Below are 22,781 nucleotides of genomic sequence, written 5' to 3' on the forward strand. Positions count from 1 at the left end.
GATATACTCTTAACCCTTTCTCCCTTAGGGGGGCAAGGGCCGATATCAAGACCTTTGTGAAGACTCTTGGGGATGTGCACAGGCCGAAAGGCAGAGCTTGAAATTGTAGGTGGACATGACCTACTGCGAACCTTAGATATTTTTGGAAGGCGGGAAGTATAGGAATGTGTAGGTAGGCATCTTGCAGATCCACAGATATCAACCAATCCATAGGCTGTACTGTTTGGATTATTGTCTGTAAGGACTCCATCTTGAATCTTTCCAGATGAATATAGCGGTTTAGACCTTTCAAATCTATAACCGGCCTCCAACCCCCTGTCTTCTTCTCCACCAGGAACAGGGTTGAATAGAAACCTGTGAAGCGTTCCCCATAGGGTACCGGTACCGCCGCTTGTTGAAGTTGAAGTGAAACTAGAAAGTCCTTTAAGGCCTGTGCCTTCTGTGGGGATGATGGTAGTGTCGTCTTTTTGTAAGTCGCCCGAGGTGGTTGCTGTTGGAATGTCCAGAAGTGACCGTAACGGATGGTAGAAAGGACCCAAGGGTCCTGGCATTTTGTCATCCAATTTGGTAAGAAGTGGCGAAGTCGGGCTCCCACTGTATCGGTCACTTCTTTTCTGGCGTCAAAAGGACTTTGTCTCCCCTTGTGGGGTAGTGAGATTTTTATTTTTTCTGGATGCCAGAAAGGAAGACTGGGTACCTTTCCAGGGCCTCTTATTGTCCCTAAATGGACGGGTCTGTCTGTAGCCTCTAGAATTTGACTGGCGGAACCTTGAGAGGAAACCCCTTGTTCTGCGTTCCTTCCTATCTTGTGGAAGAATACCAGTCTTTCCTCCAGTGACCCTGGAAATGGCCTTCTCCAATCTTTCACCAAATAGCGATTTACCATCAAAAGGTATTTTGCACCAGCTCTGCTTTGATGCCAAGTCAGCCGTCCAAGGCCTTAACCATAGTGCCCTCTTAGCCATCACTGAGTGGAGCATTGAACGAGAGGCGCACCTAATTGTGTCAATGGCGGCTTCTCCCACGAAGTCTGCCGCTAACTTCAATTCCTCAAGTGACTTGATAATATCCTCTTTAGGGACATCCTGTCGCAGAGCTGTCTCAACGTTGTCAGTCCAGGAATGAATGGCACTTGAGACTGAAGTCAGCGCAATAGCGGGCTTACAAGCTGCCCCTGCGGCCAGATAGCATCTTTTTAGGTCAAGATCAATGCGCCTATCCAATGGATCTTTAAATGAAGTTGAATCTTCCATTGGAAGGGTCATGTTCTTCGCTAGACGCACCACCGCTGCATCCACTACTGGCATGGAGGATAAGGCTTGTATTCCTTCTTCCGGCAACGGATAAAATTTATTCACTCTGTTGAAGGAGAATTTTTTATCTGTCTTACTCCATTCATTCTCAATCACTTCCCTTATTTCTCCCATTAAAGGGAAAGCGACTTGTTTCCTCTTGAGGAAAGGGAAATATGACTTTGACTTAGGCCGGGGTTCCGCTGGTTCATCCCAGGCGATGGCCTGCTTAACCGCCTGAATAAACGGCTGAACTAAAGCAAAGTTGAAACCTGAAGGCTCTTCTTCATCTGAAGATTTGTCCGAATGTTCCTCCGAGGAAGGATCTCTAGTGGCTGGAACTGCGCTAACAGTGATAGCGGAAGGACCTGCGATCACCGGATCCGATTCCTGTGGCTGAGAAGCCTGTGGTATAGGACGAGCTGGGATGGTGGACACCAACTCTGCAATTGAGTCCTTCATTGTTTGTTTAAGTAGATCAACTACTTGGCGGCTCTCCGTGTCACAACTGGCCGCATAATCCCTGAGACAGTCTTTACAGACCAGCTTTCTCGGGAGGGGTTCCGCGCCACAAGACCAGCACTTTTTTCTTGAAGAATAATGTGGTGAAGGAGAGCGATAACGGCTTCTGGATCTTGATCTCTCTGGGTATCTTGAGGAATGTGACCTGCGATCAGGACTGTGGTCATCCCGTCTTCCCGATGATTTTTGAGATCTCTTCGATGGTACTGGACTGTGACAAACCAAAAATAATGGATGTCAGTGGCGCACTCTTTTTTTTTTTTTTTTATACTCACGAAAAGTTGGTCCCATACCTATTACGGTCAGGTGGATCTTGGTTTCGTGAGGAATGACTCATGGTAAGGGCAAGAGGATCAGCTGAAAAAGGAAAGATTATAGTAGAAAAACATGTATACATATATATATATACATATACACACATACACCTATATACAGAGAAAGAGTAAGAACCAAAGCATAAAAACCACCTACCGAGAGAGAGCAAACCAAAATGGTCTGCAGGGCAAGGCTAGTTGAAACCGAAGACACCGCCTCTCTAAACTTCCTGGTTTAAGTACATCAGGCTCCACTCCACCTGAGCCGAAGCACCAATAGAAAGGCAGGGAAACCATTGACTGGATTTTTTTTTTTTTTAAAACAACACTGCCCCTTTAAGACATAATTTGTAAATGTGCTGCCCTATACCTGAGCCAAAACCTAACTTCCTGTAACTTTTTTGAATTCTGCCTTCTTCAAAACAACACTACCCCTCTTTATTTCTTTATACTGCAGCTTTAAATAAATTATTCATTTATATACATATATTTTTTTTTTTTTTTTTTTTTTTGAGACCACGGCAAAATGGCCGCCGTTGTCTCTACCGCGCATGCGTCGTCCCGCAATTCTTACTGCGCATGCGCCGCAACCCGACATGTCGCCGCACAGAGACTCCCACCGAAAAGATGGCCGCTGTGGGAGTCAATGCGCATGTGCCGGCCGCCGCGTCATCACGGCGCGACCCGGCGCGAACAGGGGAACAGGACGCCGTAGCCATTAGAATGCTGCGTGGGGGAATCGCCCCCAATTGCCCAAACGCCAGACAAGGTAGCCATAACACACGCAATTAAGAATATAACTGGGAATAAACATCACAATCAGTGCCCACAAAACTATGCATAGTGATGGAAAGACAGAGAAGTGTAGAAGGGAAAGCTGATCTCTCTGCCACCATGAATCCCCACATTATACATGTATCCTTATCCACATACTCATGAATATTATATATATATACATATATATTTTATGAAAAGACGGCATATTTGTTCCACATTAGGAAACGCCGTTACTCACAGACCCCAGAAGATCCACAGAAGGGGTTCCCAGTCTTATTAGCGCGTTTAGCGGCCCAAGAACAGGGACTGCACACGGGAGAGGCTGAACCCGGTGGAAGCTGCCCGTTTTCACAGGCAGAGGTAGGGACATACTGCTGCAATCTTCACTGTTCAAGAGGTTTGAGGAAAAAAAGGAGAATGATGGGGGGGGCTATACCTTTTAATTTATGCTATTCACTGATCCTGAAGGTGGAGTCGAGGCGGAGCTCTATCACTAGTATGCTGCCATGGAGGCACCAGGAAAACCAAATACATAAAAGTAAAACAATTTCATGCTGTTGATAGTAATAAGTAAATATCCTGTAATCAATTACAGCAGTGACAGTTCTTTATGCAATTTCTATTGACACCATGTTCATTGGTGCTCCATGCTTTTCTTACCTAAAAGTGCTCCTTTTTATTAATTACTTTTTTATAATGCCTTCCTGTGAAATGCACTGAGATCCTAGTAGCAGTGATATTTCCCGTTTTCGTCACGTCCGACTTGCCAGCTCTAGATATAAGTGGCGAGGATTGTATATTGACCATGCGATTTACAGTGGGTGCAGCTTCATGGCACAAGGACATTTTAGTTTACTGGCTTATTTTTTTTATGGGAAATTTTTATAAATAAACATATTGCACAATTATCCATTATTGTTTTTTCATTTTGGGATACCCCTGCTTGTGACACTTGATGTATGCTGAGCCCATACCAACACAAAGGAATTCCATATAAACTGTAAGGGTCCTGGTGGCCCAAAGCCATTTGGTGAGTGGCCCCTCTTATTACAGGTGGTGGAGTACATTTATAAAGAGGGGCACTTTTAAGTAAGAATAGCATGGGGCACTAATGAACACATGGTGTCTAATAGAAATTGCATAAAGGACTGTCAATGCTGAAATTGATTACAGCCAGGATATTCACTTGCTATCAGCAGCACGGAATTGTTTTACTTTTATGTATTTCGTTTTTATGTTGGTTTTTATGTGGATATATTTTTGGTTTAATAGCTAGCGCCTTAACACAAGATTGTTAACTAGGTTTTCATTGCAAAGGTGAAATCAAAAAAAGACCAGGAGCTGGGGTACTGTCCCTGCTGAGAGAATGTTTGTCAGCTGCTGGCGGGACGCTGCTAACCCAAACTCAGTACCAATGAGATCAGTGAAACAGCAACAAATTGAGAAGGAAAGAGCTGTCCCATGGCAGAATGAACAAAGAATACCAAGTAAAAGTTCAGAATGTCAATTTTAATAAACGTGAAGAATGTCAATTTTAATAAAGAACCCATGGAGGGGGCAAGCCACTGATGTACATTGTAATGGACCACAGCAATGCAGGGGCTAGCTCTTGATCAGATAGAGTAGAAGGTACTGAACAGCCAGGAATGGTGGAAGAAGATAAATATCCAGGCAGGGAATGATCTCAAGGACCGGAATCCTGTGCGCTGTGGCGGCCATCTGATGGGTGCAGGTCAGAGACCCCTTGGGTATTAACTCAATAACTAAACATAAAAGTCCCTGCTGTTCCTGCCGTGGTGGGTTAAAACATGGTGGGGGACACTATGCAGATTTTTCCCTTTCTTGTTGAGCCGGCGGTGTTCACCAATCTGAGTGCGGAGGTGCCGAATGGTGCGACCCACGTATAGGAGATTGCAAGGACACCGGAGGCCATAGATGACAAACTGGATGCAACAAGTAATAAAGTGGTTAATGGAAAACCTATTCCCAGAAATGTGACATAAAGAATCTTGGCCATGGGAGATAAATTGACAGGTGAGACAACCTATCTTTTTACACTGAAACACACTCACCCTATTATCAAAATCGGTTCTGATATCCATACTCCTCACCTGTTTGGTCAGTTTGCTGGGGGAAATCTGGTTCTTGACAGTGCGAGCTCTCCTAAACACCACATTGGGGGCCGACGGTAAAACCGGGCCCAACTTGGGGTCTGCAAGTAAAATAGGCCAATGCCTCTTAAATACTTGAATGATAGCTTTAAAATTATTGTTAAAACCTGTAATGAACCTGGCCTGAGATATAGATGGAGACTTTTTTTTCAAGGGCCTTGTTACCAAATGTCAGGTGTGTCTCTAGGCATTAGGAGAAAGCCTCTTGAAGAAGCTCCTCTGGATAACCCTTCTCATGAAATTTAGCAAACAAAGTCTCATTCTGGGCAATAAAATCTTCCTTATGGGAACAGTTCCTCCGGAGCCTAAGGAACTGTCCTTTCTGGATGTTTTTCTTCCAAGTTGGGTGGTGGCAACTCCCAAAATGTAAATAGGAGTTGCCCCCAATTGGCTTGGAATGATTGAGGGTAATAATAAAGCCCTATGCATGTGTGAGCTCCAAATTAAAAAAAAAAAGACGAACTTGGTCAAGGATATGAGTAAACCTCAGCCCAAGGATGTTAGAATTACAATGGGTAACAAAGGCCTGAAAGGCATCGGTGTCACCATACCAAATAATAAGCACACCATCAATGTACCTCCCATAAAAGACAATATATCACAAAATGATTGTTGTGCCAAATGTTATGTTCCCCCGAGAATCCCATCGTCAGATTGGCGTAACAGGGCACAAAACTTGCCCCATGGCTGTGCCTCTAGTCTACAGATAACACTTTTCAAGAAAGGTAAAATAATTATGTTCAAGGCAAAACGCAGGACCTGCCAAGAATTAAACTGAGCTTCTTTGGTAAGTAAATGATTGAGAGCCTTCAAACCAACCTCACGAGGAATAGAAGTGTAAAGGGAGCACACGTCTGAAGATGCCCATAAATAGCAATTCTCCCATGTGTAGTTCTGAAGGATGTCTAGAACATGGCTGGAATCACAAATATAGAAAGGGAGTTGTTGCATTATGATTTGGAGAAACCAATCAATATACTGGGAGAGTCCACTAGTGAGGCTGACTATGCGTCTCCCAGGAGGATTCACTGTGACTTGTGGACCTTAGGGAGATGATAAAAATATGGGGTGCTGCAGATGGTAGGTAGCAGGAACTGACCTTCTTTTTTGCTAAGCACTTCATCATAGATTTCCTTTTGTATGAATGTACGGCCTAAGGGCCAGTTGAAAATCAGGGAGGGGGTCAAGAGGTAAGGTAGAATAAGGACTCCTGTCAGAAAGAAGTCTAAGGGACTCCTGGATATAGGCTGTACGATCTTGAATAACAACCCCCCCCCCCTGTCTGCCTGTTTGACAATAATGTCAAAGTTGGATTCCAGGGCTTTAAGAGCTTGCTGCTCACAGGAAGAGGAAAGGTTCAACTTCCGTTTGGGGGCATTGTCACACATATCGATTAAATCCTTGTATAACACATGGTAGTAAGTTTCTAGAAAGTGGCCTCTTGATTGGGAGGGATAAAAAATGGATCGGGGATAAAAGGACGTGTGTTGGACAGGGGGATTGAAGCAAGCCTCTAGGGGCTGACTATCAATGTGTCCCTCCTCCCATAGGTCCCATAGGTGCTTTAAGGTCGAGAGGTCATAATTGTCGGTGCTGGCACTTACATCAAGACTAGTTGTGATCTCAGGGGATGTTTGCAATGGAGTTGTGTCATGATTAATGTAATGATGCTGCACTGTGAGATTCCGCATGAAACGGTTAAGATCTTTAAACAGGTTAAACTTACTGGCCTTGGTGTGTGGTGCAAAGCTAAGGCCCTTGGTGAGAAGAGAATTCTCAGCCTCACTAAGGGTATGAGAGGAGAGGTTATACATTTTGATAGTACTCATACTCATTTGCTTTGTCTCCATCCCATCTTTCTTGTCTTTTTTGTTCCAGTTCGTTGCAATTGGAATTTTCCCCATATTCACTAAGCTAAAGAAAATTTCCATTACAAAGTACAAATTCTGTTGCACAGTGGCTATCCTATTTGTTTTTTATAAATCAGCCCCAGTGATTGCTCTCTTATGACACATAATGATCACAATTATATCCTATAGTTGGATGACTAGATCTAAAATTTAAAACGTATGAACTCACTAAAATATTTCAATTTAAAATGTAATTATTGTTTAATAGATACACTTTCAAAGGTGACCATTGTAAGCAGCCTTTGTAGAGTTACAGCTTGTCTCAACTCTTGAAATGTTATCTATGTTATGTTACATTATGCAAAATAAAAAAAAATATTAGTTATACTAAATATAATTACCTAATGTTTTAACACTGTTATGATATCAAAATACAACATTTGTTCTCGATAGTGGCCCTTTCAGTAATGCACAAGACATTGACAAATCATAAAGCTCATAAAGTGTCTAATATTCAGTCTGCTCTGTCTATTGTAAAGATAATGCTTTAGCCCTGTCATTCCATAAAAAGAGCACTCCATGATCAAGTGGTTAAAATCAATTTTGGCAAGGGAGTGATTTACTAAAGGCAAATAGACTGTTCACTTTGCAAGGAAATTTTCCCTTAGCTTAGTAATTGAGGTAAAGGTCCACTGAATTCCATCATCCAATCATATGCAAGCAAAAAACATGTTGAGTATTCTTTGAAAAGATACGGGTATTCTTTGCACATTCACCAAATTAGGAAAAATTCACCTGCAAAGTAAAAAAGTGAAAATCCTATTTGCCTTTTGTAAATCAACTCATTATGTCTTAATGATTGACTTCTATAGTCATATTAGGATTGGCCAGACAGAGCTTTGCAAGAGCAAAACATCATATATAGAAGCAGGTATTTCTTATCCTACTACTTTTCATGGGAGCTTCCTTCTTCCACTTTCAAGGTCTTTATGAAAGGATGACCTTAGCAATTAGTGACATCACCTGGCCCCATTCAATTTCTGGCCAGAAATATCCTTCAATGTAAACAAAGCAGCTGGTTAAAAAAAAAACCTGCTTGGGATTCTTCCCATGATTTATACCAGGCATTTCAGGTCTGGTATGAATTGTAAGGGGGGCCCCCATGCAAAAATCAATAAAAAATGTGGGGTTTCCTCTTAGGAGTCCACACCAGACTGCTATCTGAGCATGCATCCTGGAAGACCAAAAAGGAGGAGAGGGGAGTGTACTTACCGAACCATACCAGGCCACATGCTCTCAACATTGGGGGTACCTTTGGGTGGGGATCCTAATTAACATCTATACCAGTCCCTTATCTATGATACCAGGGTCTGGAATAAATGAAGGAAGCCTTTGTCCGTTTGTTTACAAACAGAAGTAAAGCAGCTAAAAGTGTAATTTACCCACAATTTAACTGCTTGCCACCCTCCCCCCCACAGTGCATTTACTGCGGACGGGCAGGACAGCCAGGCTAGGCAATGTACTGGTGTGTTGTCTAGTACATGCACACTAGTGCGCCCCATCGGGTGTGCAGCGGTGCCATTCCCTGACCTCCATGTCAAGCGGTGATCGGTACCCAGCTGCTTTGAGTGGCTGGGGTATCATGCGTGATCACTATGACTGGTCATAGCGATCAGGTGATTATAATGTGAACAAAACAGTGATGAATGGCTTCCATTCTGGACTGTATTGTGACGCTGTGATTGGCCTACAGCTATCACATGGTACCTGGGCCAATCAAAGCACCCTGTACCATGTGATTGCTGTAGCCAGTCACATCATGTCAACAGTAAGAAAGCTGTAATGAAGCCATTCATGACAGTTAACTTTTGCTTATAACAGTGATCATCACTGTTATAAGCAATAATAGTGTAAAAAAAAACCTGATCACCCCCCATGGTGACACTGAACTACTCTGATAAAAAAAAAAATATGTAAAGGCAAATTGTAAAAAAAAAACAAAAAAAAATGTTAAAAAAAACAAAAAAAAAGTTTAATAAAAAGTTTTTTTTTTTTTTTTTTTTTTAATACTGTCACCATTCAGTGTTCCTGGTTTTCACCACAACAGTCATATGATGTATTGCACTGGTTACAGTATGCAAAAAAAAATGTGAACATTTATTTATTTTCTTCATTTAAAAAAAATAGTGACAAAAATTACAACTTGCAAAAAACTTGCCATGCCAATTACCTAAATACCTTGGACTGCATACTTTCCAAAAAGTGGGGATTTGAGGGGTATATGTACTGTCCTGGCATTGCAGGGCCTCCAGAAATAAGATAGGCCATCAATACATTGGGACTGATCAATTTTCAAATATATTTACCATAGCTTGTAGACTCTATAACTTTCACATAGGCTATGTAATATACACTGATATTGGTTATTTTTTCCAAAGAAATGTAGCAGACAACATTTTGGCCTACATTTATGAAGAAAGATTGTTTGATTGCAAAATGTATATCAGACAAATTTTTTTTTTTTTCAACATTTTTAATATTTTTTCATTTATATCGCAAAAAACAAATAAACAAAAACACACACAGAAAGCTCTAATTGTGTTAATAAATTATAAAATGTATTTTGCGTACAGTATTGCATGACCACACAATTGCCAGTTTAAAGTAGCTGTATCAGTGCTGAATCGCAAAAAATGCCCTGGTCATGAAGGGGGTAACTACTTTTAGAGGTCAAATTGTTAAACAGTATTTTTTTTTCCTTGTAAATGTCAGTGTTGCTGTAGTAGATTGTATACATTGTAAAGATGCGTCACTTTACTGACAGCTTAAGAGCTCTGACTATAATGGGGTTTGTATTAGGCACCCAAACTTCAGTAATGTTTGCTGAACATACGTCCAAACCCAGGTACATTTTGCTTATCCCTAATTAGGACTAGTACATAATTTAAAGTATTTACACACACAAAAAACAATTAATGTTTTATATTCAAGCATACAAGTCCACGCTGCATTAGTTTCCCTTTTTTCCTTACATTTTCTGGTGATCCTGCGGCTAACATGCTTCCTGTCCTAGACTGAACATGCTTCCTTCCTGTACTGTATCCAGGGCCACTGATAGGGGGTAGCACTGGTCCTCCTGAAGGGGGCCCAGGAACACAGCTCACACTGTTTTAGAACCACAAGTCCTAGCTAACTTCTGCTAATCTTCCATAGAACCAATATTCTGTATATATTGTATATAGAACTTGTACAGTATTGTGGCCTTAACACTGTCCTGATGTGAGCTCCCTGACCGCTTTTTCTCCTTCCTTTAGGGTTGTCACCCAGACAATCCAAGTTTTGAATCATATGTCCAGGTCTCAGTCTGCCTGAAACCTGTACACATTATTAAGACAAGACCAATGGCATAGCTCTAGGGGAACGGTGTGGCTTCCCTGTCACACCTGAAAGGAGGGTTAGTGGCGGTGGCATTTACTGGAACCAATTGGCTGTTTTTTTCTCCTGAAGCATTCAGCCGCTGCAGAGGGAAAATACAAGTGACTGGTTCTAAAAAATGTCCCCCCTCTTATCCAGCTTCCTCTTCCTTCTGCTGTTCCAGGCCCCTGTGTGCTCCCCTGCCCCCCCCCCCCCAGCATGCCTGGCTTCCCTCCTCTCCTCTCCCGATGGCTGCTGTGGGGGATGTTTCAGGGGGTAATTGGGGAGAGTAGGGGAAAGGAGCTGGTAAATATGTAATTTATTGGACCCCTTCCTTTTCTGAATGGACACAGTGAGTGATCGGTACCAATCCCCCATTGTTTTTATTTATAACTGAAGTATAATAAGTTATATTTATGTCTGCTAATAAGGTCTTTAGTGTATTTTTAGTAAAAATATCATCTTGATATTTTTTTTTTGGGGGAGGGGGTCTGTCTGGTAGGCTGTACTGGGCCCCATAATTTCTAACAGCAGAACTGACTCTATCTATAGAGGAGCAGGCTTGTCACCATAGGACAGGACTATAGAACATTTTCATACCTCCTCCTCTCCATAACATAGAGGGTGGGTGTTTTGTGGTTCACAGAAGAATTTTTTCAGGGCTGATAATGTTGCTTGAGATTTCAGTGCATTAGAGGTAGGGAACACAAGAGGTTAGAAATTTACTGAATTTCTAGCAGAATTAATAGGTTCTTTTAGAACTTTAAAATAGATATAACACAATTTGTCGGTGAGGGTGGAATTTAGTGGAACTGATCTGTATTATCCTCCTGGCACAGCTGAAAGTAGGCTTCTCCTCCTCTCCCTCTCGCTGACATTCAACTGCCACAGGAGGAAAATACAGGAGATCTGTACAAATATATGCCCCCCTCACAACTCCTTCTGTCCTTGTTCCTCTTCTTTCTGCTACCTGGGTCCCCATGTGTGCTCCCTTACTCCCCCCATTGTTTCAGGATGGAGAGCCGGGAGGAGGCTGGTAAATATGTCGCACACGCATATGTGTTGGAGCTTTGAGGTGCACATACTAATGCAATAAGCTGCGCACACCTAAGCACAGGACCAAGACCAACATGTTTTTTATATTGTCTGGGTGTTGAATCCTGGCATTTGTGAGTAAGATCTACTCATATGTTTTTTGTTTCACAATCCAACATATCTGCACTACAAGTGCTGCCTGGAGGAGTGCATATGTGTTTGTCTGTGGTGCAAATGACTTTGTCCTTACATGTCAAGTCATGTCTATGGTGAGTATAAGGTATCAGTGCAAGTTCACATCAGATGTGTGAAAGCAGTGTAATAGTGAAACCTAGCAATACTTTGACAGATCACATTGCACTATTATTACAAGCTACCCTCTGTCCATGACCTTTTTGTCTTCCATAACTTTAACCTATTTACAATTACTGAAACCTCTCTGTTGCTGCCCTCTTCCGTGGAGGCCTCCACTGGACTCACTGACCCAAACTCAGTGGATGGAAAGAAGGTGAAGTTGGTTTGCTTCTATCCTTATTGAGTACCTTTAAAGTCCTTCCTACTCCTACCTCTCTATCCTTCTCTTCTTTTGAGACTCACTGTATTTGTCTTTTTTCTCCAATTTCTCTAAGGATTGGGAAGTTTTGATGCATTTGGTATGCGTTGGATGACTAGCCAATTTGGGTTCTCAAATATTGGGATTTTTCCTATATTTAATTTGTGAAGGATTATTTATATCTTTTCCTTCCTTTTCGTTTGATAGCCTTGTTGATAGCGCTGCATTTAGTGGATGGCTGTAATCTCTGCAGCCAGGTTAGATTTGGGGAAGTTCTATGAAAGATGTATATGTCCCCGAGTTGTCCTATGGATGTTTAAAGCACTTCCTGGTTGTGGTTAATGTTGTGGATAAAGTTATTGAGGGAGGAGGAGGAGCTGGCTGGAACGTATGCCACTCTCCCTCTTCCGGATTCATCGGCCAATAAAAGTGAGCAGATTGCGGAGGCTAGCCACGCCCCCTGAAGACGTCACCTTCTGACGAAACCGGTAGGGGAACCGGCATCTCGTGCATCTCTCCGGTGTATTGGCTTGGGTTGGAGTTATCAGCTATCCACGGTTTACTAACCACTCAAAGGGAACACCTCTGCAGGACATTGGTTATGCTGATTATGTTATCATGACATGTGAGTGCAAAATCTCTTATTCATTAAACTGAGTGTCTCTGCATACTTCACCATGAGGAGTTTATCTTTCTTTATCTTTGATAAACCCATATGTTATCTGCCCTGGTGAGACCATCCATGAGGGTTTAAATTGATTCAATTTGGAAAGTATCCCTGGAGTGTGAGCGGGTCTGAGGATAGGAGACAACATCTATATGGTTGATAGTTGTGCCCTGAGGTTAATTACCATTGGAGCTGGTGTGGATCTCTGTCATGGGGATCTACATATTCTGGTAAGCTGCCACACTATTTTAATATATTACTTTAGATGGTGTTCATTTCATTTTGGGATCATATGTGTATATTATTTAATAGTCATTGCGCACAGCTTGACTAACCTTTTGTTTGGTTTTATATTGAGCGCTGCACACCTTGTTATTATTTCTAGTGTTCAGTTGGGATTCAACAACTTTATGTGCCGGCTGCTAATATTTGCCAAAACCATTTATATACTTTTAGATATTGATCAAGCGCAGTGATTTATTGTTTTTTAAGAATAATCATCACTTAGGCGCGGTCATATTTTGCATTTTTTTCATACTCAACATCGTCTGGGGTGTGGAGCATTGTGTCCAGTCATTGGGTTTATATAAATTTAGCATCCAATGGAAATCAGAAATCATCCGTTTGGTATGACGGTAATAGCAAACTAGGATATATCATCCCGTTTCCCCAATAGTCATCAAAGATGGTGCCGAACATGCATTTCAAGCTTTGCTTTCGGCCCTCAATAGAGGTAATGGTAGTCTAAGATGGCACAAGACGTGCATGTCAAGCCTCACTTTTGGCTCCAGTTAAAAATAGTAATTATCTAAGATAAGGTAAACGTGCATCTCAAGTCTCACTCCAGAGACCAATTGCATCCACGGAGCGCCCGTTTCAATCCTCCTAATAGAGGCTCTTAAACCAGCGAGGACACACAACAAACAATCAAGGCACCAACTCCAATGAAAAGCGGGCATCAGCAGATGAAAAACTATATTTATAAAAAAAAACATTACTAGAAAACCTGGGCACATCAAAAAGTTAATTTAAATTATAACACTCAATTATATTAAAAAAGAATAGCGCGCAAATGCAAAAGAAATAACTACCAAATCTGAAGACAATCCATAAATAAAAATGGGGGTTTGGTCCCACCATATGGCCATATCGTGCTCAAGCCCACTACTGCGTCAAAGTACCCCATTATCAGTGGGTCCTACACTATCCATGAAAAAGAGATGAATCCAGCCTTTCTAACCCTTGGAGATAATACTCCTTGCTGGGAAGGATGTGCAAATGCACTACAGGGGACTCCTCCTATATCCACTTGATGGTGGACACTGATTGAGTACAGGTGTGTGTGGGGAGGTGGGGAGGGTTGCTCAACCTCGATAGTCTGGTCAGACCGAATACATAATAAACAGGCAAAAAATTTGGGGGAGCATACCCATATATTTCTAAAGCTGCTGCAGCCATGAACCAAAAGACATGTATATTAAAAAAGAATAGCGCGCAAATGCAAAAGAAATAACTACCAAATCTGAAGACAATCCATAAATAAAAATGGGGGTTTGGTCCCACCATATGGCCATATCGTGCTCAAGCCCACTACTGCGTCAAAGTACCCCATTATCAGTGGGTCCTACACTATACATGAAAAAGAGATGAATCCAGCCTTTCTAACCCTTGGAGATAATACTCCTTGCTGGGAAGGATGTGCAAATGCACTACAGGGGACTCCTCCTATATCCACTTGATGGTGGACACTGATTGAGTACAGGTGTGTGTGCGGGGGGGTGGGGAGGGTTGCTCAACCTCGATAGTCTGGTCAGACCGAATACATAATAAACAGGCAAAAAATTTGGGGGAGCATACCCATATATTTCTAAAGCTGCTGCAGCCATGAACCAAAAGACATGTATATTAAAAAAGAATAGCGCGCAAATGCAAAAGAAATAACTACCAAATCTGAAGACAATCCATAAATAAAAATGGGGGTTTGGTCCCACCATATGGCCATATCGTGCTCAAGCCCACTACTGCGTCAAAGTACCCCATTATCAGTGGGTCCTACACTATACATGAAAAAGAGATGAATCCAGCCTTTCTAACCCTTGGAGATAATACTCCTTGCTGGGAAGGATGTGCAAATGCACTACAGGGGACTCCAGCAAGGAGTATTATCTCCAAGGGTTAGAAAGGCTGGATTCATCTCTTTTTCATGGATAGTATAGGACCCACTGATAATGGGGTACTTTGACGCAGTAGTGGGCTTGAGCACGATATGGCCATATGGTGGGACCAAACCCCCATTTTTATTTATGGATTGTCTTCAGATTTGGTAGTTATTTCTTTTGCATTTGCGCGCTATTCTTTTTTAATATACATGTCTTTTGGTTCATAGCTGCAGCAGCTTTAGAAATATATGGGTATGCTCCCCCAAATTTTTTGCCTGTTTAACACTCAATTATAAACTGTATCAATTGGATGTATTATCAACTAGCAAAGATATAATGAACTGTCATCTAATGGTCGAAAGGCAAATATTACACAAAAACCTGATAATAAAAAGGGGCATAAAGAATGGAAAATGCATAAAATTACCAAAAGGTGGAAAATGTCCATCGTATTAGGTGAATTAAACATATCCCTAACCAATGACAATATAAATTTCTATATCAAGACGTTGCAAAGAAAATTAATGTGACAGTGTGAAAATTATGTATGTAATAAAACTAAAAACATTATGAAAAAAAAAAAGAAAGGAGAAAGAGGAAGGAAAAATGGAAAAAAAAAATAAAAAAAATAAAGGGAAGAGACAATCAAGATATATTGATTAATGCATTGATGTGCCATTTCCCATTCATGCCAAAGGGAAAATAGAACTTAAGTTTGTGTATCCAATAGGTTTCTAACTGTGACACACCCCTTTTAAAAGAACCTTCCTTAGGGTCTTGGTTGTGAAAACAGGTACAGTGTTTGCATACACTATGTTGTTTTTGTCCTTTTTTTAATATTGTAAATGTGTTTGTTTACTCTAGTTGAAAAGGTACGAGTAGTCCTTCCCACATAGTGTTTGCCACAGGAGCAAGTCAAAGGATACACTACGTTTTTTTTTTTCTTTTTCATTTGTCCAAATTTATATTAGAACCAAAACAAATTTGACATGTCTACCAAGCAGCAAACTATTACCTGCAGAAACCTTTGCCACGTTAATCCTTTTCTTTTCTACTCTGCAAACACCCATCTTTATGACAAAATTTTCCTGCCCATTTCTGTCTACATCAGTTCACTCTCATCCACACTGGACTCTCTTGCTCCTCTCACTACATGAAGTATCAGGCCCCGACAATTACAACCTTGGCTGACTGAGGACACTAGAAATCTTAAGAGACATAGCTGTGCACTGGAGCGATTGTGATGTAAAACCAAATTCCTGCAATTCCTGCACTTAATATACTATAGACGCACAAATAAATTAACCACTTTACAACCGGAGGATTTTGCTGTCTTCCGTCCAGGCCACTTTTTGCGATTCGGCGCTGTGCGACTTCAACTGACAATTGCGCGGTCGTGCGATGCCGTACCCAAACGAAATTTACGTCCTTTTTTTCCCACAAACAGAGCTTTCTTTTGGTGGTATTTGATCACCTGTGCGATTTTTACTTTTTGCGCTATAAACAAAAAAAGAGCGTTTATTTTTAAAAAATAACAATATTTTTCACATTTTTTTATATGAAATTCCCCCCAAAAAAGATGTAAAAACCAATTTTTTTAAAAGTTTTTGGCCAATTTGTTTTATGCTACATATGTTTGGTAAAAAAAATCGCAATAAGCGTATTTTGATTGGTTTGCGCAAAAGTTATTGCGTTTACTAACAAAGGGAAAGATTTCTGTCATTTTTGGTGTTTTTTTTTTAACGCGTAATGGCGGCGATCTGCGATTTTTTTTGCGGGACTGCGACATTGCGGCGGACAGACCGGACCCCTGACTGACATTTTTGACACTTTTGGGGGTACCAGTGACATTACTGCAGTAATCAGTGCTATATATATGCACTGTTACTGTAAAAATGACACTGGCAGGGAAGGGGTTAATTTTATTGGAGAGGGAGGGGTTAATGTATGCCTGGTGCTTACTGACGTGTAGGGGGGGAGGTGACTATGTGATTCATGGACAGATCGGATGTCCAGCTATGCTGAACAGTCCGATCTGTCACTCCCTGTCACTATGGAGATCCGCCCGCTGTGTTTACACACAGCGGGCGGATCTCCAGACTCGATCCCCGACGATCGGGTAAGAGCAGCGGCGATCGCCGCTGCTCCTCCCCTGGCCCGACTCCCGCTGTGAATGAAAACAGCAGGAGCGAGCCTCCGGCGGCGCGCAAGCGCCGCCCAGAAGGGGGAGTGTCCAGTCACGTTAATACTACGTGGCTGGACGATAACGAACCACTCTGCCGCAGTAGTATTGCTGTGAGCGGTTGCAGAGTGGTTAAACATCAAATAAATGCTTATGCAAATAACCATAGGACTGAGTGACCAGTAGTGATTAGAAAAAGAAGAAATCCTTCTGCAGAAATTGAGGTGCTTTTAAAGTGACTGTGAGGGTTATACACTAAGCCTGCATGATGCAAAATCTGGTGCAGCTCTGCAGAGTATCCAATCAGCTTCCAGGTCTTATTGCCAAAGCTTAATTGAACAAGTTGAAGTTAGAAGCTGAGTGGCTACCATAAATACTTGCATCAGATGCTGAGTGCTCTACTTTTAGTAAATCCACCCCGAGTGTCTTCAATCAATTCAAATATCCTTGATAAACCGGGTAAGGTGCAAATAACAACCAGGATACAGATTTAAAGTGCTACAGTGACTAGTTGTGAATAAGTTTCACCAAGAAGAGCAAGCCCCAAAGGGGCAAGTGCAAGTGAATACTGAGTAGTATCCCAACTAGTAGTATAAATGTATATAAATAAGAAGGTGCTATTAGAGCAAATAATTAATGGTGCAATGTGACACAATTCTAAAATCGCAAAATAAACGGAAGAGGTGAGTAAAATCAAATACAACAGGACATGTCCAGTAAGTTATCGATCACTCTCTTAGAGTGAAGTATAACTCTCCAACATTGATATATAATAGTCCCAATCGCCCAACAAGTGCTCCAGTGCAGGGTTAAATCAGTGCAGCATTGCTTCAAAGGTGACTTATGTGCTTCCAGTGATTCTTCAAGTGTGGCCAGTGTGATGGGTCAGCTGTGCTCCCCTCACCCCCAGGACCGCACTTACCAGAAAGGGGAACCCCTACAGGAGTAATGGGCCTATATTCCGGGTTAGATGGGGTTCCTATGTCCCTCAATGGTCCTCCCTCCCTGGATTCCTCTGGATATACCATCAGTAGGGATTCTATCACCATGGATGAATGAGAACTGCCAGTGGGGGTCTTATCGTGTAGTGTCTCAATATCCAGATGTACTGTTAGGCCAAACAAAGTGCTTCCTCCACTGTCATCTCTACCATCTTCAGGCTTCAAACATGAAATTCTCCTAAATATACTCTTTGGTTGCAAATATTTACAATTACTTTCTGTCTCAGTGATACAGTAATATTACCCAGAGTTTCACTCTAAAATATATAATTATCTCTTCCACACAAGAGCTTAAGGGGAAAACTAAACCACTGGAAGATGGAATGGCAGCAGTGAGTAATTTTCTTGACTGTACCATGTTAGGCATTACCACCGCTTATACTATACATTGCTATCAACTTCAGCCAATTGGTCAAAATTAAAGTATACCTATGTTTTTACTATAAACTGTGGATTTGTAGTTTTATCCGCAGGGACCAGAAAAAAGCTAGTATGAAGGGTTAACTGTTTCTAGCAGCACAACTTTTTGGCTCCTGACTATGCACTTACAACTTGCTTTGTACTGAATACAATTCTGGGAAAAGTTTTAGTCCACGGAAAGAATGGGTGGAAGTTTCCCTTGATTATCTTCAAAAAGAAAAATCTAGCATGGCAATGGTCCGCAAAGCTGTAATGCCTCCATTGAAGGATTCTTTGTTGATCCAAAAGCTTAATAAGGAGAACAAATATATGAAAATGGAAAAAAAAAAAAAAGTGTAATGAGAATTTCAATCTATGGACTATGCAGACAGTTTAGAGTTTAAGTAGTACCCTTTACCGACTCATCTACATTGTTAACACATACTGTATATTTCAAATATTGCCACACAGTAAAATCAAATCCCACATAATCAGTGCAAATCTGAAACTTCACCAAATTCTCTAAAGCAGTAGTTTGACATGTCAAATTGCATGTCAAATCGGCCCAATGTGAACAGGGGCTTAAACGGGGTCTTCCCTTCCAAGGATACCCAGCCCTTCTCAATTCCTCTCCATCCAGGTAATCCATAGGCATATTTATAACAGATGCTAAAAAAAAAAAAGAATATTCATAGTGCGTTCTGTATATGTACCACTATTGTTAATAAAAACCATAAAATCCAAAAATATACTCAACTTTAAAAGTACACAATATTTAGGTGCACTGCAGTATTAGGGCCAGTTCACACTGGTATGGCATGAGCTCCGACTTCGAGAGCACAAGTCACATAACATATCAAAATCAATGGTTTCATATGAGAGTCGTGTTAACTGGTCCAACTTGTATTGGTCCGACTTTGAAAAAAGTTCCTGCACTACTTTGGTCCGACTTGGGCGGAATTTCAGTCCATTGATTTGAATGTAGGTCTCATACAAGTGGGATCATCATCTTAACTGATCCGACTTGGATTTGACTTGCATGCGACTTGTGCTCTGAGGATCTTGAAAGGGAACCCTACGCCAAATTTATTAAAACAAAAAAACAACAGCGTGGGATCCCCCCCAGATCCATACCAGGCCCTTTGATTCTGGTATGGATCTCGAAGAGGAAACCCCATGCCAAGATTAAAAAAAAAAAGCGTAGAGTCCACCCCAAAATCCATACCAGACCCTTATCCGAGCATGCAGCCCGGCAGGTCAGGAAAATGGGGGGATGAGCAAGCCCCCCCCCATCCCAAAGCACCATGTCCCTATGTCAGAGAGAAACCAATCAGCACCCAGTTTTTGCTTTGTCAAAATCCTATTTGAACTAGCTGAAGTTAGAAGCTTATAGGCTACCATGCACAGTTCCACCAGATTTTGCACACTCCAGGTTTATTAATTCAACCCCACAGTTCCAGAATTTTGGATACTCTCTTGCAGTGTGCCACAAATTGTCCCGCAGGATTCAGGGCAACAGTGCAGAGTAATGCCCCGTACACACGTTCAGATAATCGGACGAATTATTGTTCGCATTTTGTCGCATGATACTAACATCGAATTCAACAATGCGTACATACCGTATGATTTTTGTCATTCGATTCTGAAAAAGCTTTCTGGTTGCTTAGCTACGTATCAGATGGTGCCAAACAAAAACAATGGCAGCCAGGCTTTTTCCGTGCTATTTTAGTGTTTCTGAGCATGCGCGGTATTTGTCGATCGATTTTTAGCGGACGCATAGTGTACTGATGAAACGATTGTCGTTCGCGAGGCTGTTGTAGGACAGAAGTTTTCCTGTTTGTCCCTTTGGATTTTATTGGATGAACTGTCGGGATCGGCTGTCGAAAGCTGTGTACCAACGATCAGATTATCGTGCGATCAGGTCGAAAGCGAGTTTTGTCGTACGATTATCGGAACGTGTCTACGGGGCATAAGGCTCGGTGCTGGAACAATCTCTGGGGCACTTAAATAACACCAGTACTGTGAGGTGGAGTCGTTTCCCCCTCACAATGATTGTATAGTTTCAGCCTGACATCACTGGGGGAGAGACAACAGTGAGGGAGCTTGTGATCAGGTAAATAAAACCACTGAACAACACCAATGTGTGTGTGTGTGTGTGTGTTCGTGTGTGTTTAATATTACTGCCATGACCATATAATAAAAGGTAATTTTACTATTGCTGCTACTGCTCACCAATGAATGGTGGTTTGTTTTTGCTCCCACTGACCCTATTGTTTGGGGTTATTATTGCATCCACAGACAACTTTGTTTGAGGGTTTTATTATTGTGTCCACTAACACCAATTCTGAAGGTTAATATTGTGTCCACTGTCACAAATGCTGCCACCAATGCTGGGGTTTATTATTGCATCCACTGACACCACAGTTAGGGCTTATCATTGTGTCCACTAACGCCAATGCTAGGGGGTATTATTTGGTCAACTGATGCCATTTTTGGGGGTTTTCGTTGAGCCCTGACACTGATACTGAGGTTTTTTTTGTGTTCACTGACTTCAATGCTTTGATGCTGTCACTAACACCACCAAGTTTATTTTACTCTCACATGCATGCACTGATTAGTGACATCACACGGGGGGTGGTGCCACCAGGTGATGTCGCCCGGGGACTCTGCCCCTAACCTTATTAAGAACTGTCAGATTGCAGAGCAGGCAGACTGTGGTTAGCCTTTAGCCTTTGTCGCAGGCGGAGCTTTTTTTTTTTTTTTTGGTGCTGCGAAGGGCATCGTGATCAGGGGACATTGTTTGTTTTTTGTTTTTTTGTCAAAAACTGTGTGTATGTTTTTATTTCTTTTGTTTTCTTTTTGACACTTTTCTGGTGAATGAGTAGGGATACAATGTACCCCATACTCATTTACATAGGGGAGACCTGGGGGCCCCCGTGTTAAAGGGGGCTTCTAGATTCTGATAAGCCCCTGTCTGCAGACCCCGACAACCACAGGCGAGGGTTGTCGGGAAGAGGCTCTTGTCCCCATCAATATGGTGACAAGGCCCAAAGCACCCCCAAATGTTGAGGGAATGTGGCCTGGTATGGTTAAGGAGGGGAGGGCGCTCGCCCAGGCTGCATGCTCAGAGAAGGGTCGGGTATGGATTTTGGGGGGGAATCCAAACCATTTCTTTTTTTTTAGCATGGGGTTCCCCCTAAAATCTATACCAGACCCAAAAGGCCTGGTATGGTTTGAGGGGGGCCCACACTGTTTTCTTTACATTTTTGTATCGCTGACAATGGCATGCAGCTGGGAATATCTATTTAAGTTCTTTTTTTTTTTTTAAGGCAGACTAAGGGGACCCCCCAGGCACTATATTTAAAGGAATTTTTCATTTTTATTGTTTGACTTTAAGCATCATTAAAAACACTGTTCCTAAAAAACTTTTTTTTTTAAAAAATGTTTGCATTGATATATGTCCCCCCAGGGCAGTACACAGTACATAACATATAAGCCTTCAAAATGCGGACTTTTAATTTTTCAAGTTCGGGTCCCATAGACTTTAATAGAGTTCATGGCTCTGGTCCGAGCTTTTTCCATGTTCGGGAGTTCTGGCATGAACCAAACCGGGGGGTTGTTCACCCCATCACTAGTCTTGAATGCATCTACTCAAATATGTACAACTAATTACCCATAGTGGCTAAAATCAATATTGAATTTTTGGGCCTATATGCTGGTGAAGTGAAGCCTTAAGTGTCCTGTAAGAGACATATCAAAATCAGTTTAAAAAGGGACAGTCCCAGTCCCAGTAATACTTGGGATAGATAAATATTGCATACTTTAGTCCAATCTTATACTTTAGTCCAATCTTAGTGTACAGTCTCTTATTTTGGAAAGGTTTACCTAAACTCTGAATATATTTAGAGCTGAACTCCAGACACACAAATAAATAAGGATTTGAAATACATTTAAGTAAGCTATCTTATTACCCAAAATGTTTGTAATTATTTTAATTTTGCAGGCACCCCTGCCAGACAATATAACCAAATCTCTGATGCACAGTTGCAATTAAAGTTGAACTCAGAAAATAAAAATGAAGAGTAACAGAAATGATGGTGGTGGAGGGGGGTGGACTGGTTATTGACAGCCTGGATAGGACAGTGCTAGAAGAGAGCACACTTGTAAGGTCAGTGCACAATATGGCAGTACAGCATGAAGCACATAGCGGTTTAGTTTGGCTTTAGGCACCAAAGCTTGGTTAATAAACCCTCCTTTTTTTTCACAATACAATTTATTGCAAATTAGAATACAGGTACAAAAATCAGTACAATCCTTTTTTTCAGTTTGTTGATTGAGCAATAAGTGAGTAGAATCCAAACCGTGCTTGTTTTTTTTTTTTTCAAAGTGTTTTCACAATGTTAGATTAGTAGCTGTGGACAAAGAAATGGAGCCCTTTTTGGCTA

General features: G+C 41.6%; 1 pseudogene across 1 annotated transcript in view; it reads right to left on the reverse strand.

The window, feature by feature from the left end:
• Positions 1–620: 620 nt before the first annotated feature.
• Positions 621–22,781, reverse strand: part of LOC309548078 (lamina-associated polypeptide 2, isoforms alpha/zeta-like) — a 587,917-nt pseudogene continuing 565,756 nt past the window's right edge. Inside the window, exon 2 of the transcript in view lies at positions 621–797. The product of the transcript in view is annotated as a lamina-associated polypeptide 2, isoforms alpha/zeta-like (transcript). The remainder of the gene's footprint in view (positions 798–22,781) is intronic.

The sequence above is a fragment of the Pelophylax lessonae genome (genome assembly GCF_965119305.1).
Source record: "Pelophylax lessonae genome assembly, chromosome: 2".
Classification (NCBI taxonomy): Eukaryota; Metazoa; Chordata; class Amphibia; order Anura; family Ranidae; genus Pelophylax; species Pelophylax lessonae.